General features: G+C 47.5%; 1 protein-coding gene across 1 annotated transcript in view; it reads left to right on the top strand.

Moving 5' to 3' along the window:
- The first annotated feature begins 858 nt into the window (after window positions 1–858).
- LOC144123577 (uncharacterized) overlaps window positions 859–14122 on the top strand; it is a 40356-nt gene continuing 27092 nt past the window's right edge. Inside the window, exon 1 of the mRNA XM_077656390.1 lies at window positions 859–1276. The gene's annotated coding sequence lies outside the window, so the exon portion shown is untranslated. The remainder of the gene's footprint in view (window positions 1277–14122) is intronic.

The raw sequence follows: 14122 nt of genomic DNA, 5'->3' as shown, positions 1-14122 counted from the left end.
GCGAAACTTTTCTCAAGAGTATTTGTTTTTTAGACGCTCGATTCCAGCAACATCTTTATAAATTCAATTCAGAATGAAAAATACAATCAGGTCAAGAGCGCAAACTTCTCGTACCAGCACATTAAAAGGGCAACAAAAACTTTAAGGTCGCCTGCGTGGTCTTCAAGGGGCGCCTGGCTGGCACCTAGGGGAGTTCTTTCAACTTTTCAGGATTGAATGATTCCTGTTAACTGGAAACATAGAACACCTTATGGGAAAAAAAAAGAAACTTTCCGCGTTCACTTCAGCATTGCGGCTCCAAAAGCTTAATCTATTGTTCTTCTTTTCGTGTAGCGCGGAGTTTTTTTTTTTTTCCATGACAAAAGGGATGACGTCAAAAATGATGAGAGGGAACGCCCAGATTTTATGGGGACTCAAAACATTCTTAGCCTCGGACGTTGAGAGGGTGGCGCATCGCAGCTTCCATCCAAACTTACTCGCCCTGCCGTGCAAAGGGTGGAAAATTTATACGGACTTCAGACAAGTGGTATTGCCGGGCGCTGTTCAGCTTATGCATCTCCCGAAATGCGACAGTCGGATCGCTACGTGGTGCAGAGCGCATTGCACTTCTCTCGATTTGCTCGGGACCGGCTAGATAGAGTAAGCTGCTGCATTACACTCCTGGTGTTGTCCTAACCGCGCCGCAAGCATGCCGGAGCAGACGACGGGGCGAGTGCACTCGACGCCATCTTGAAGCGTTCTTCCTCCGGCGTCTCCAGCGCAACCCTCGTCTCCACTCGAGCCGCTCGAACGATGCTGGGATTTCACGAGAGAGGAGTGCACGCTCGGCGAGGAAAAACGGAGAGAGGAAGAGAGAGAGGGAGAGAGAGGGAGAGAGAGCGCTTCGGTGGGCGGAGCGACGCTCTCGATTGGCCCCGTTCGGAGGGTGTGGGAGAAGGGGACGTGTTTCATCGCTACCCGATCGCCGCGGCCATCGGAGACTGGCGCGAAGGAAGAGGCGCCCGCAAGCCCCGATCCCTAAAACGCTAACAGTTTCCCCTTTACGTGCAATCGCCCGGATAGCGAACCTGACCGATCGTTGGAGGCAGCAGAGATCGGCTGGCCGCGCCGGCGGCACCGCGACCCGTGTGAGAGTGGTGTTTGTTTTTGGCTGCCTCCCTTCCGTGGTCGTCGGTCTGCCCAGCGAAGGAAGGAAGGAAAGGTGCGTCCGGGATCGCCGACAGCAGCACGATGCACCGCGACCGGCGGCAGCGCGGCCAGCAACGCCGGAAGTCAGGTGAGCGACGAAAATGACATTTTCGGGCCAGCGGCGGCGGAAGGAGGTGCTTCGTTTCCGGCTGGCCGCGGCTCTGACGCTGCTCGCGTACTCGGGGAGAAAGCGGCGAGCAAGAGGGGGCAAGGAGGAGAAGGCGGGGGCGCTCGCTAATTGCTGATTAGGTTTGATAGCCGGGGAGGGAAGGGGGAGGGGGGACCTGATTAAATTTGCTGGATTAACGCGTTCGCCCCCGTAAATGTGCCTATTTGCTCCGCTCAAGGCGCGTCCTCGCAAATGGGCGCCTTTCGCGGCGCTCTTGCTGCTGACGACGTTCTTTACGTAAAGGGGTCCATTTTTCTCAACTGAGAGCGCTGCTCCCGAGGGTGGATCAGGCGTAAAGTGAGAGCTTCTTACCTGGAAGCCACATGGTTGTGCTCATGAATGTAAAACACCCCACTTCGAGCACAGTGCATGGCTACTCGAAAGTGAACTTCGAGAAACACTTCCTACGAGACGACAGTGGTGTAAAGCGTTCGCTGCAGTTGGGCGTAGATTTCGATCAATTGTTAATTAGCACGTCACGACGTTCCACAACCACTGACACTTGCTGGGCGGTTGTTGTTAATTGTAGCTTCTGCAGCAGCCGCAAGAACAATTTGAAATTTTGCGCATTTGAACGCACATATTGTTCGCTGGGCAAGGCTGACAGAAGCTTCTGTATATGTTAAGGCAAACGTACACAGTGGTCGACGCCTTAACATATAAATCCACCGTATATCGTTTCGTGAATAGCACGAACAATCAAGAAAAAAAAAAGACTAACCCTGTCCGAATCGCTTTTAAATGGATTTTCACTTACCCTCGACCCACTCTACTTCTCCTATAGCTACTGTAGGAGCGTCGTAACCCAGTGCATTGAAGTAAACTGTATGTCCGCCGCTATGAACGAGGGTGGCGCTGGTGAACACCCTCAAGATTAGGGTACACGCAACATAAATATCGCCGAAAGTAGATTGAACAGCCGCCGTCGCAGCCCTGTTGGTAGAGCACCGCGTGCGAAATTCGGAGGTCGTCCATGGGTGAGGACCCCGCCGGCAGAATGTGGTTGTTTTCGTTCTGTTTTCTAATGAATTATCTTTCAGCCATAAAATAATTGCAAATTTCTCATTTATTAACGCAAGAAATTTGAAGAAAAGGAAAAGAAACATTCCCCTATGCTTTCCTTGGTTTCGATGACTATTGGTTTCCTTCATGAAAACTACAAAGGGTGCAAGCACGCCACCTCTTTTTTTTCCGCTACCACACGCGGACACAGGGCTCGTAGTTCTGAATATCTTTTAACGACTAAGTCACTGCAGCACCAAATGTGCGTGATACAGACGCGTTTTCAAAAGACCGCGCGCAAGTACGTATAAAGCGACTTGTGAAAGAGCGAAGTTTTTCAGACAATCCCGCATTTCGAAAACGCGAACATGGAGAAAGTTTTTTACTAAAAGAAAGGTGTGATTGTTCCAATTATTAAGCTGTGCATGTTAATGACTGGTCGGTCACGCCGATAGAAGAGTTGTGAAAGTGCCGATAATGCGCATCGGCTGTGACTATATGTCAAGTGTGCACTGGCATATATATAACGCTGCTTTTGATCGGTACGAGCTAAAAACTTTCTTTACTACATGTGTGCTATTTGTGTGGCCGACGGAAATCGATCACGAAAAAGATCACGCACGCGTACTGATTTCTCGCGTCGTACCATCAAGGATATATACATGAGCCACACGTCTGCTCATTTGCAACCACGTGGGCACCAGACAGGAGCGAACAAAATTCGACGTGTTGGCTTTTTGTGTCTATAATGATTATAAGCTCCCGTGGACTCTAGCGCTGCTCCATGGAATCAGCGGGCGAATTGCTACACACGATCGGCCTTTGATTTGGACAATTATAAGAATTTTAGACATCACCAAGACCTTAAAAATAGTAAATTAAAGCCATAATATAGCTTCTAAGACTTTTTTTGTTTTCTAACGTTGTGTGTAAAGACGCACTGAACACGCCAATCACCCTCGCGAGAGTGACCATGTCTGCTTACGCCTCCGCAGCGGTGTCTACGTGTCTTCTCGTAACAACTGTCCGAAACCTACGACTGCTGAACCAAGGGAAAAGAAAGGGTATGGGACACTGAAATGCTAAAGAGTTCAGGAAAACAGGCCTGGGAGACAATGCGCAGTAACATTCTTTTAGTGTTATTCGGCTGTCAAATGGCCTTGGGTTTTCGGGAGCAGATTTCAGGGTATGGGAAGAGTACCCGCCGCGGTGGCTCAGTGGTTAGGGCGCTCGACTGCTGATCCGGAGTTCCCGGGTTCGAACCCGACCGCGGCGGCTGCGTTTTTATGGAGGAAAAACGCTAAGGCGCCCGTGTGCTGTGCGATGTCAGTGCACGTTAAAGATCCCCAGGTGGTCGAAATTATTCCGGAGCCCTCCACTACGGCACCTCTTCCTTTCTTCTTTCACTCCCTTATCCCTTCCCCTACGGCGCGGTTCAGGTGTCCAACGTTATATGAGACAGATACTGCGCCATTTCCTTTCCCCCAAAACCAATTATTATTATTATTATTATTATTATTATTATTATTATTATTATTATTATTATTATTATTATTATTATTATTATTATTATTATTATTATTATTATTATTATTATTATTATTATTATTATTATTATGGGAAGAGAGAGGGGGGCGCGTCAACCCCACCAAGCCAGAAATTTTACATGGAAAACCCACGCATGGTGAACCCAAATTTTCTCGACGAAAGTAGTCCAAGAAATGCAATGGGACGGACCGCCTCCCATCAACCTCCCCTTCCAATAGTGTCCCTATCAATTAGGGGATAAGGGAATAACGATTCGCCAGTGCGCATGCGCGCGCGCACTGGCGCTCCGCTATTCCCCTGTCCCCATGCAGGCTTGGGATCAGAGTGAGAAAGAAATGATTTCGAGCGCATACTGCTGAAGTCCCAGTGTGAGCATCCGGAGCTTGAAGAGAAGCATGCAGCCCGCACGAGTCACAGCCATCATATCATTCACTTGCTGCCACAACATTGTCCACGCCAACACATGCAATGCAGATCTCTCTGTCGCTACCGCCGCATCGCTCAGAGCGCGAATATCAGCTTGAAATATAGTAGTATAAGTTCATGCAGAAGACAACGCGCAATGCACTGCGCGAGAGTGCGTTGCAGTTTAACACTATAGGCTTGTTCGACCTGCGCAGTAGCCAGCCAAGCTGATCTGATCGCGCCGCCACGGTTTGAATCTTATCTCGGGTATTTATTTGATTTATTCTTATTTATTTTTTTAATTAGCACAGACGCACAAACATCGCAAGATCTTGCTCGGGGTTTACCCATCGGAATAACGCTTTCACACTACAAAATGTATTTTCGTATATTCTCGGAACTGACGCCGCGCACCAAGCGACTCAGATGAAGCCGATCTTGCATATCATTCGCGTCTTGTCTTGTGGCTTATGGTTTATGGGCATTTAACGACCCAAAGCGACTCAGCGCTATGAGGTACGCCGTTTTCTGAAGGGCTCCGGGTAATTTCGACCACCTGGGGTTCTTTAGCGTGCACTGAAATCGCACAGTACACGGGCCTCTAGAATTTCACCTCCATCGAAATTCGACCGCCGCGGCCGGGATCGAACCCGCGTCTTTCGGTTCAGCAGCCGACCGCCACAACCGCTGAGCCACCGCGGCGGCTCCGTTTTGTCTGTGTGGAGAGAGAAAGATCGAGAGAGCGTGTCTGTCTATACTGATACCTTCTGGAGTCTTTACTGCCGTCAGTTTTGGTTATCGTATAGCCCTGCAATTTGCAGACGCCTGAAGATGGCGCGCGCGTCCGTGCGGGCCCGTGCTTCCTTTTGCGGGAATTCGCTCTAACAGAACAGGATGCGAAGTGCCCTTCTGGCTCACCACGGAAGCAAGAGCAAGTCATTGCTGTCTGGCATGTACACTCCTACAAACAGGTCGACGAGCGCTAATGCTTCCTAACTGTACCACATACATGTCGGCGTCCACCTCGTATACAGAAGGCAACGTTCACATTCAACTTTGCATTCAGACACAACAGAATTATGCGTCAGCACCAGCTGCACATCAATCCTTCAAATGCAGCGATCACGAATCGTGAACTTTTTATTGTCTGTCGAAATGATCAGTGAAATATGCACCACTTACCGTGTTTCCAGATCTCAGTAAGGGGGGTGACTACTGTTATGCATGCTTAGCGGACGCGGACAGAAATGGCACTGCTATACTCAATGACGCGCAATACTAATGATTCGGGCTATGACAACAGCCCAAATGCTTGACAAAATTATCAGAGTGCCGTTCCAGCATTTTCTATAGTCTGAGTGACAGAATATATCTCCAAAAGGCTCGAGCAGTGCTCAGGCGTTATTTGCAGTTTTTGTCTGAAAAACGCGCAAGCGACAGACGTTCGCGACACAATGCTGTATTAGTGTTGGCTCTTTTATGCCGGGGGCTCAGAGGACAAGAAAAACAAACCAGACCAAATTACAAAGCATCAGGTGCTGCAACACAGTTTCGACGTTGTCAGGGTGGAACCAGCGGAACACAGACGCAGGACAAGAAAAGGAGGTACACACACCACCTCCTTTTCTTGTCCTGCGTCTGTGTTCCGCTGGTTCCACCCTGACAACATTATGAACCAACTAGCCCAGCAATTTACGCTCCTGAACAGTTTCGACATATCACAACGAGAAAGTCACGTGACTGGCAAATGACTTTTAGTCGAAGGAGTGAAAGGTCTAGCCTTCCCACCTGCCATCTCTTGTGCGCGGCATTTCCTACCGAAAGACAGGTTCTGCTTTTTCATGTTAAAGTGTATTTTCTTGCGGATTTCTTCCGCGCCTGATCATGTTCGCATCCGCGAGGTAAGCGCAGGTTTGATTGCTAAAGGCGGATAAGAACGGGGTGGTGGTGCTGTGACATATAGCTTCTAAACTTTTCTACCCCCGTCGGTCCCTTTCATTTTTAACTACGCGTTTCCGTTGGGCTATCCAGTTTGATAAGTTTGCTGCTGATTGTTGAGGTTTCGGGGAACGACAGAAGAAAAAAAATATGAAGGAAATTCGGCGCCTGAGCGAAAGCAAGTGTGAGTCCCGACATAAAGGACAGCGGAGGGCAGTCTCGTGTCTGCCGAAGGCGGCTAGCATTGCACCGGCGGGTAGGAATTAGGGGAAAGGGGGGAGGGGGGGGCGGCGGCGGCGTCAAAGGGAACCGAGGGGCCTCGGACGTGTGTGGGCAGTGGTAGCCGCGGCCAGCTAGCAGAAAGACCAGATTGTCTCCACACTTTGGCCTTCGACTCCCCAGAGTTCACCCCAGTGGTCGCTTCCAGAAAAAATAAAAAGAAAGAGTGACAGAGGTCGGCAGTGGCGCCTTGGATCGTTTCCTGTCTTTTCATATTTCCCCCCCGTCGAAGTCCCTCGCCTTTCTTTTTATTTTCAGCGAAAAAACCTTCTCTCCTGTTCTTTCTCTCTCCGAGCATTCGCCCACGAAGGAGGAATCCTGTCTCACCAGAGTGGTTCTACAACCGCAGCTTACGCTCAGCGGCCGCGTTACACTCGCTGCGTTGCATTAATTAAAGAAGGTAAATACTACGCACGCACGAATGTTCAGACAGTCATGTAAATAGGACGCCAGTGTCTCTCAGCTCTTGCTTTATAGTCATTTGCGTTTTTTTGTTACCTGCTTGAACGCCATAAAATTTTATGCATATTTTTGACAATCACTTAGCAGTCGGGTAAATTCCGCGTCACTCATCGTTGTTTCGCCTATCCTATGCATTTGAAAAAATATAAAAAATAAGAGACGCCGACGAGTGAAAAAAGGTTCGTTCTTGACGTTTCGGCTTCCACACGGAAGCCTTGTTCACAATGAATTCATCATCAAACAAGGGTCGTTTAAATATGATCTAATAATCGGCGCAAGGAGCCTATGCATTTCATCTCCGGTTCCAAGAAGTATTTCGAAAACAATAGATCCCTCCTATCCTTTAAAAATATGCGTACTTTAGTTAAAGCTTGTGTTTGTAGCCTTGCTAGGGCGCCCTGTTTTCTCAATTTTTATTAGTTTTTCTTTCCACAAGTCGGCGGTAAAAATTGGGAGTTATTTTAAAGGTCTAAATCATACACAATGAATATACAAATGTTTTTCAACAAATATTTTGTAACATTACGTGTACTATAGGTCAATATCCTTGGGCCAGTGCTCTTTAATATAAACATTAACGATATAACGCACATATGCGAAAATGCTTTTTTTTTTGTAAACTACGCCGATGGTACCACCTTTTCCATTCAATGCAATGATAATAGTAAACTAGAGAAATTAGGAAATAGTACCGTCAGCAAACTGTCAGAATGAAGCAGATGTAATTATTTATAAATAAACAATAAGAAAACAAAGACTTGCGTTTTTGCCATCACAAAAATGTGTTAAACGTGGCCTTAACTTCTACTTTGAATCTGAAACGATAGAAATGACAAAGGAAATGAAAACTCTGGGGGTCACTTTCAACGAAAACTTGATATGGGGTATTCATATAGATTATATCATGAAATGTTTGGCTATAGGGCTTGGGGGATACCTTGCAGATTTAACAGATGCTTCCAACTAAGATGAAACTGCTACTATATAATGCTATGTTTATTCCTCATGTAAGTAATTGTAATCTTACCTAGGTTACCACTGCATAGACAAATATGCATAAGCTTTTCTTCTGCAAAACAAAAAACGAAAAAACGGCTCGTTACATTGCAAATGTGCCTTATTTCATCACGCACCAGCTCGCCCCTAGGGCTGTTATTCTGAAGTGCCTTATAACGCTCACACAAGGAAATTATTCTCCTTACTGAATGTCTCCTATCACACTTGTGTACTAGCTCAATACTTTGTCAAAATATAAATATTCCTTGAGCCGTAATCGTGCGCCTTTTCTGCACCTATGCAATTTATCGAAACCATCCGAAGTAAGCTGTAATATAAGAAGAAGAGAGGTATGGTTAGTTTCATTTTCACATACGGTTCAGGGAGAGAATGAACTACAGTGTCGTGTGTCCACTTTACTCACCGTATGCCACAGTCCAAATATCGGTATTAATTCTGTGTCGAAGAATCAGCTCAAACATTTCATGAGCGATATTTTCGAGCTAAAGCATCAGAAAGTATTATCTATTTCTGTTATGTTAGCGCTGTTTTCTGGGCCGGACCTCTGCTCTGGTTGCTGTGGGCGGGGACGGTACGTTTGGTTTTTATGTGTTCTTGAAACGTCATCAGTGGTTACTCTCGGCTACTTGACTTTTTATGGTCTTCATTTCATATCTGCTAATTCATCTTCACCTGGTAGGCACTGCGTTATAGTCCATGGTGGTTTCTATCATATAAGTCTGTTCCTGCTGTATATACTTTGTTGAGTAATAGTTCTTATATATATAGCATTTTTTTTTTCCCCGTTGGCATAGGATATCCGTTGCCAGGAAACGGGGTAACAGCCCTTGTCAAGTTGCTTCTGCAGCAGCTTTTTGTTCATACTCTTGCATTTGTTTCGGCAATGAAAGAAATGCTAAATTAATTGAATTGAATTGCATTAATTCAGGTTTTCTATAGCACAAGCAACCTCTAGCGCTCGCTTTGTCTCGGGATATAACATGCATTTGCTCCATTTTAGTGTGATATCTTTTTCGACAAAAACAGGGTCAAATGATGAAAGCATTTATCAAATCTTATGTTCGTTTTTTATTTAATACACTTCGTAGCGTACGTTCCATGTCATGTGCAGTACTTTCATATTGCGGTGGACTTTCCCACCTAAGTGCACACCATGGAAACATTAAACTTCACAGTGGTCACCTGAAACACACATGACCACAGATGAGCGTTGGAGCAATACGTTGTTAGCGTGAGCGTCGATTGATGCAGCCGCACGAATAATATAGCATTTGCCAAAAAAAGTATACAGTCCACCAGGTTTCCTCTTGAATCATGAAGTCTCTTGATAACGAACTCTCTTTCCCACCCTACGAAATTAAGCGATTTTAGGGGTACATTAAGTCAGTACATTTTTCCTGGTCGCTCGCAACTGACAGGTAGTTTTGAAAAAAAAGAAAAAAACCTGAGGTGCGAAGTCACGCCGAAGATACAAAGCGTTGAAAACAACTTTAAAATCATTTATAATTCACTAAAAACATCGCCGTCGAATGGTTTCCGAATTCCGTGCGATGCCTTGAGCTTTCTGCACTGGCCGACGACCATTTCTGAAAGGCGCCTCTCCAGGTGGAAACCAGGTTTGCTCAAACGAGTGAGACATTGCTGACCACATGCACCTCGTTTGCTACAGCTTCCGGCTCATCGTTCTTGGCTGACCAGACAGCGCCGAACAAAGCGAAGCGCTTTGCGACGTCCGTTGTTCCGGTGCTCCTGGCGCCACCCTTTGCCACCCTTTGCACCGCCAACGGTGCAAAGATCAAAGGACAACGCAGCAACATCGTGCGCAAGCCGGTGGCAATAGGTCAATGTACTCCCGAAATCACCGGAACACAGCCTCGAGCCACGCGAGTGAATGGATTGGAGTGCGGGGGGCTGCTTCGAGGGCGACGGCAATTTAAGCAATGACCTGCCGCGAACCCGCGCGCGTCCGGTTTAAACGCTTTAAGGTTGACAAAGTGCCGGCCTCGTTTACTTGCTCGACATGCTCTTTCTGAATGGGCGCGCATGTTACTTCCTTTCCAACTTTCAAACCTGACCCCTTGGCGCCCGCGTGGGTTTCGTCTTCACTCGCGGCGGAACGACTGTGCAGACAAGAACCTTCTGTTTCTCGGCTTCCTTCGAAGACAGGGTAGTGCGCCCATTGACAGGAGACTGGCGTGCACCTTTGTACGACAGCGAAATGTGTCGTTTCACCTATAAACCGTTCTTCCATTAGGCGGTTCTTCCATTTGAGACCAGACGGCGCCACATGCGCGCTAGGAACACGGCGCCATTACGGGCCTCGTAAGTAGCCAGCGTGTACGCCTCGACGCAGCAGTGGTAATGTCGCGGGTGGCTGCCGAACGTGTTCTTTCTATGAATATGTGGAAAGGCGGAGGAAGTACGTCCTCTGCTGCGGATTGCAAGAATTGCGACGGAGAGTTAACGGTGTGGCATGAGATCGTCTGCGATCATCACGGAACCGAACTGTACGTACAAAGACGTACTGCCCCTGTCGCGCCCGTTCGGCATGCACCCTTTCCGAACGGGCGAACGCAACAAACATGTTCGCCAGCGCTAGATAGCCAATATAGGAAGAAAGGTTTCGATGTTGCCCAACATAGCCGCATGAACAAGCAGTTCCGCCACCGAAACCGTCGCTTGTGTTTTCGAATGCTGTGCAGTTGCGTCCGCGTGTGTATCGAGACCCCATTGATCGTAAGTTAAGGTGCGCGGCCATTAGTAACAGGAGCGCCCGAGGACGAATTAAGAACGGCAAAGAAAGGTGACTTACGCTCCTACATACCGCCACTGCAGATTATGCAGTGCACAGCCGCGCGAGGGGACAACGCTTACCGTCAGTCCGTATATTACATGAGGCCGTGCTACTGTTGAACTTCGCTCCAAGTAGCGCGGTTTTCGTGGGCCACATTCGTAATAAAGCATTTGCGTTACGGCTGGTGTGCTGGGTGGTTGTCACCTCCTCGCGGTTCATGCGAGGCAGTCACTAAAAGTGACTCCGCAGGCCAGCGCTCAGAGTGAAGCTGATTACTTACCACCAACGAGACCTCGGGCATTTTCATATCCACATATCGAGCGGGGAGCGTACCACAATTTTATATGTGAGGCTGACATAATTGTGGAATTCGTGTAGTATTAACGCGTTTCTATGCGCGCGTTCTAACACTAATATCGCGGAATCCTCCGAAACAATTGCACGCCAGCTCGTGAAGACTGCTTTATGCATGGCACTGCTACCATGAATGTTAAAATTTCTGTGCCGATTTATTTTTGTCGCCTTTCTGTGTTTAACAAACTAGCAGAAAATATTATGGTTTCCTAAGCATCACATAACAGGTTGTAAACAAATGCGCACGATGTGCGTGTGAGCAGTGTCTGCATGCATGCACACAACACGACAACGATCTTCGAGCATTAAACCTTGCCGTTTTAGGTAATAACCATAAAAACATTCAGCAAAGCCTTCAGCGGATGCAGAGACAAGCATTCGGGCGACCCATTTTTTGGCGCGAAGAGGGAGAGCTGAGCGGCTCCTCGCGACATGAAGCCCGATCACGTTTTCACGCCACAAGGGATCAATTTAGGGCTCTCACATGCCCTCCGAAGCTTTGGCCAAACCATAGTGTTGTCTGCCCACTCCTTTACAGCCGAAACACTGCCCGTCAGAACCGAACCATCGGGCGCAGCAGCCGCCGTGAAGAGGTGCGCGCCAAGCAGTCAGGGGGCGTGTAATGGCGGTGCGATCACGTGAACAAAGATGGCAGCCCCCATGATGCGGCGCTGTAAAGCCTGTACAGATGGTAACCGGCGGCTGTACGACATGGCGGACGAGGCGGTGATGGCGCCGCTGCCGTAGCGTGCGTCTCATAGAAGCAAAGCAGCTTCTTGACGTCCTATACACCTTTCGTGTTTTTTTTTTAAGTCTAGATAAGCAGCAGTAAATGATTCTCGGTTATTAATAAGATCCTATGCTTAAGTTTGGCTGCATTAGAGGCTCGAAATAATTTTTTATCGATATGAGCATGGAATCACTAGTTCGCAAGTGCCGCAAAAACTCGGAAACTTGCTAACTCAGCATAGTAAAGTGCGACACAAAACTTTGAACTGTAATTTTTTGCGCGTTCACTTTCTTGTTCTTCGGCACTTACCCGAAAGCGGAAAGAAGCTACTTTAGGGACCGAGACGCTATATTTGGTGCCTACAGGAGTGCGGCCTTTACCCGCATACTGTGTGTACTGATTGCGCGCTGATATCATAAGGACACGATTAAAAAGAAGATCAGCAGTTGGTAACACTGGCCACGGTCCGCGGCGTAATATAACTGCACTTACCAATCACGGCAGATATCGGAATCAACTTTTAATGATGTACTGCATCAAACAAGCCAGAAAGATCAAAATCCTTGAGCCTACAATTTCGACTCGTGATTGGCTGCTTGTTTAGATAAACAGAAAAGCTTTACCAGTGGTCTACATTTTCTCACGGTGGAATTCTGTTTGGTGCTCCTGAATGTGGGCGGAGCTTTACTGCTGACTTAATTGTGTCCGACTATAGTCTATCTGCAGCGTACGTTGGTCACATATATGCGGTAATAGAAGAGACAATGTCGCTGTTGTTTGAAGCGGCAGCCAAGGGGTCATTCGAGCTACAGTCGAAATTAGCGCTCAAAATGTGTTTTTGACTAGCGGGGGGGAAACGGTGTGATCGAGTGAGCAGACGACAGTTGCCAAAAAGCGTTTGCGGTTAATTATCCGCTTTTGCGCATTATATCCCAGAAATGAAGGTACAATTGTGAAGTTATTGCCATTCATATCGCTATTTAGCGATCACATTGTGGTCAGAAAGCCGTGTTTAGTCTAGACAAAAATGTACTGAAGATGAAAAACCTTTGTTTTCTGCAAACGTCCGCCTTAAAATATAACCAATATACTTCATATCAGCTCAGTGTATAAGCACTGCACTGTTTTCATGCAGCTTTAATGCGCTACGTTGGTCGCATGAACAAAACACCGAATAGGAATGCATTGACGACACGGTGTCGTGGCGCCAACAGAATACGTCGCTGAGACGGGTTATTGGGCTGAAACACGTTACCAACCTGCAGAAATACACTTAATCACTGCTTTTTGAACTCTTTACGTGTGGCAGCAACAACAAGTTTGCTGCTTGGAATGTTCGCACATCGTAGAACAACAGAATATGCTCATTTTGACGCGTACCTTACGCTGCAAACCAATGCGATTGCACGCGCCGCGCAGAGCGATCACCGGCTCGCCGCTTCAGGAAGAGGCCGCGTGGCGCCGCCACCGTCGCTGGAACGACCGAATAGTGCACAACTTGCATGCCTGTACAACTTGTCATACAAACAGGCAAACGTTTCTTCTCGTTCTATATGACTGCACGCGAAGCATTGAGGAAATGAGAAAGCAAGGAGGGTAGGGAAATACTTGTAAGGGCATATGAAAAGGCGGTGCGAAGCGGTAAACAAGGCGCAGAGAAAACGCAAAGGAAATGAACACGGTTCTTTGGAAACCGAGAAACAAATACACCGCCAGAAATCACAAATTAAACGACAATTTTTTACTGGCTGAAGTCGGAAGGTGTGAATCTGGTAACATACGTAACCTACAGAAAAGCATGCAAAGAACGGAAGAGAGAAATGACAGTGAATTCGGCAGCCCCTTTATTGGGTCGGCCAGCCATCGTATAGTTGACCCCCGCGCGCTGCGGGAGGCTTGCACTCCTGGCGTGCTTTCATAAGCGCCTTTGTACCATCATTGTATTTTCCTTCTTCATCTTCTCTATTCTCCCACTTCCATCTGCCCCCCCCCCCCCCCCCTTTCGATAGAAGTACCCGCATTAGTCGTCACCGGTATAGCTTGTGCACAATATGCCTTCTTCCATATGAAGGCTTGCCCTAACTCCGCTCCACACGTTATCCGCCTGAACGTGACACATGCTGCACGAATTCCCCAATAATTTTTCCGCTGACTGACAGTTTGCATTCTTGAATCAAAGTTAATCCCCCCACAGGTGAAAAAAAAAAACATTCAAGAGGAAGATCATGAACTTTTT

Source organism: Amblyomma americanum, chromosome 3 (assembly GCF_052857255.1).
Source record: "Amblyomma americanum isolate KBUSLIRL-KWMA chromosome 3, ASM5285725v1, whole genome shotgun sequence".
Taxonomy (NCBI): domain Eukaryota; kingdom Metazoa; phylum Arthropoda; class Arachnida; order Ixodida; family Ixodidae; genus Amblyomma; species Amblyomma americanum.
Note: the sequence above shows the minus strand (reverse complement) of the source record. Positions and strands in the feature narration are given on the sequence as shown.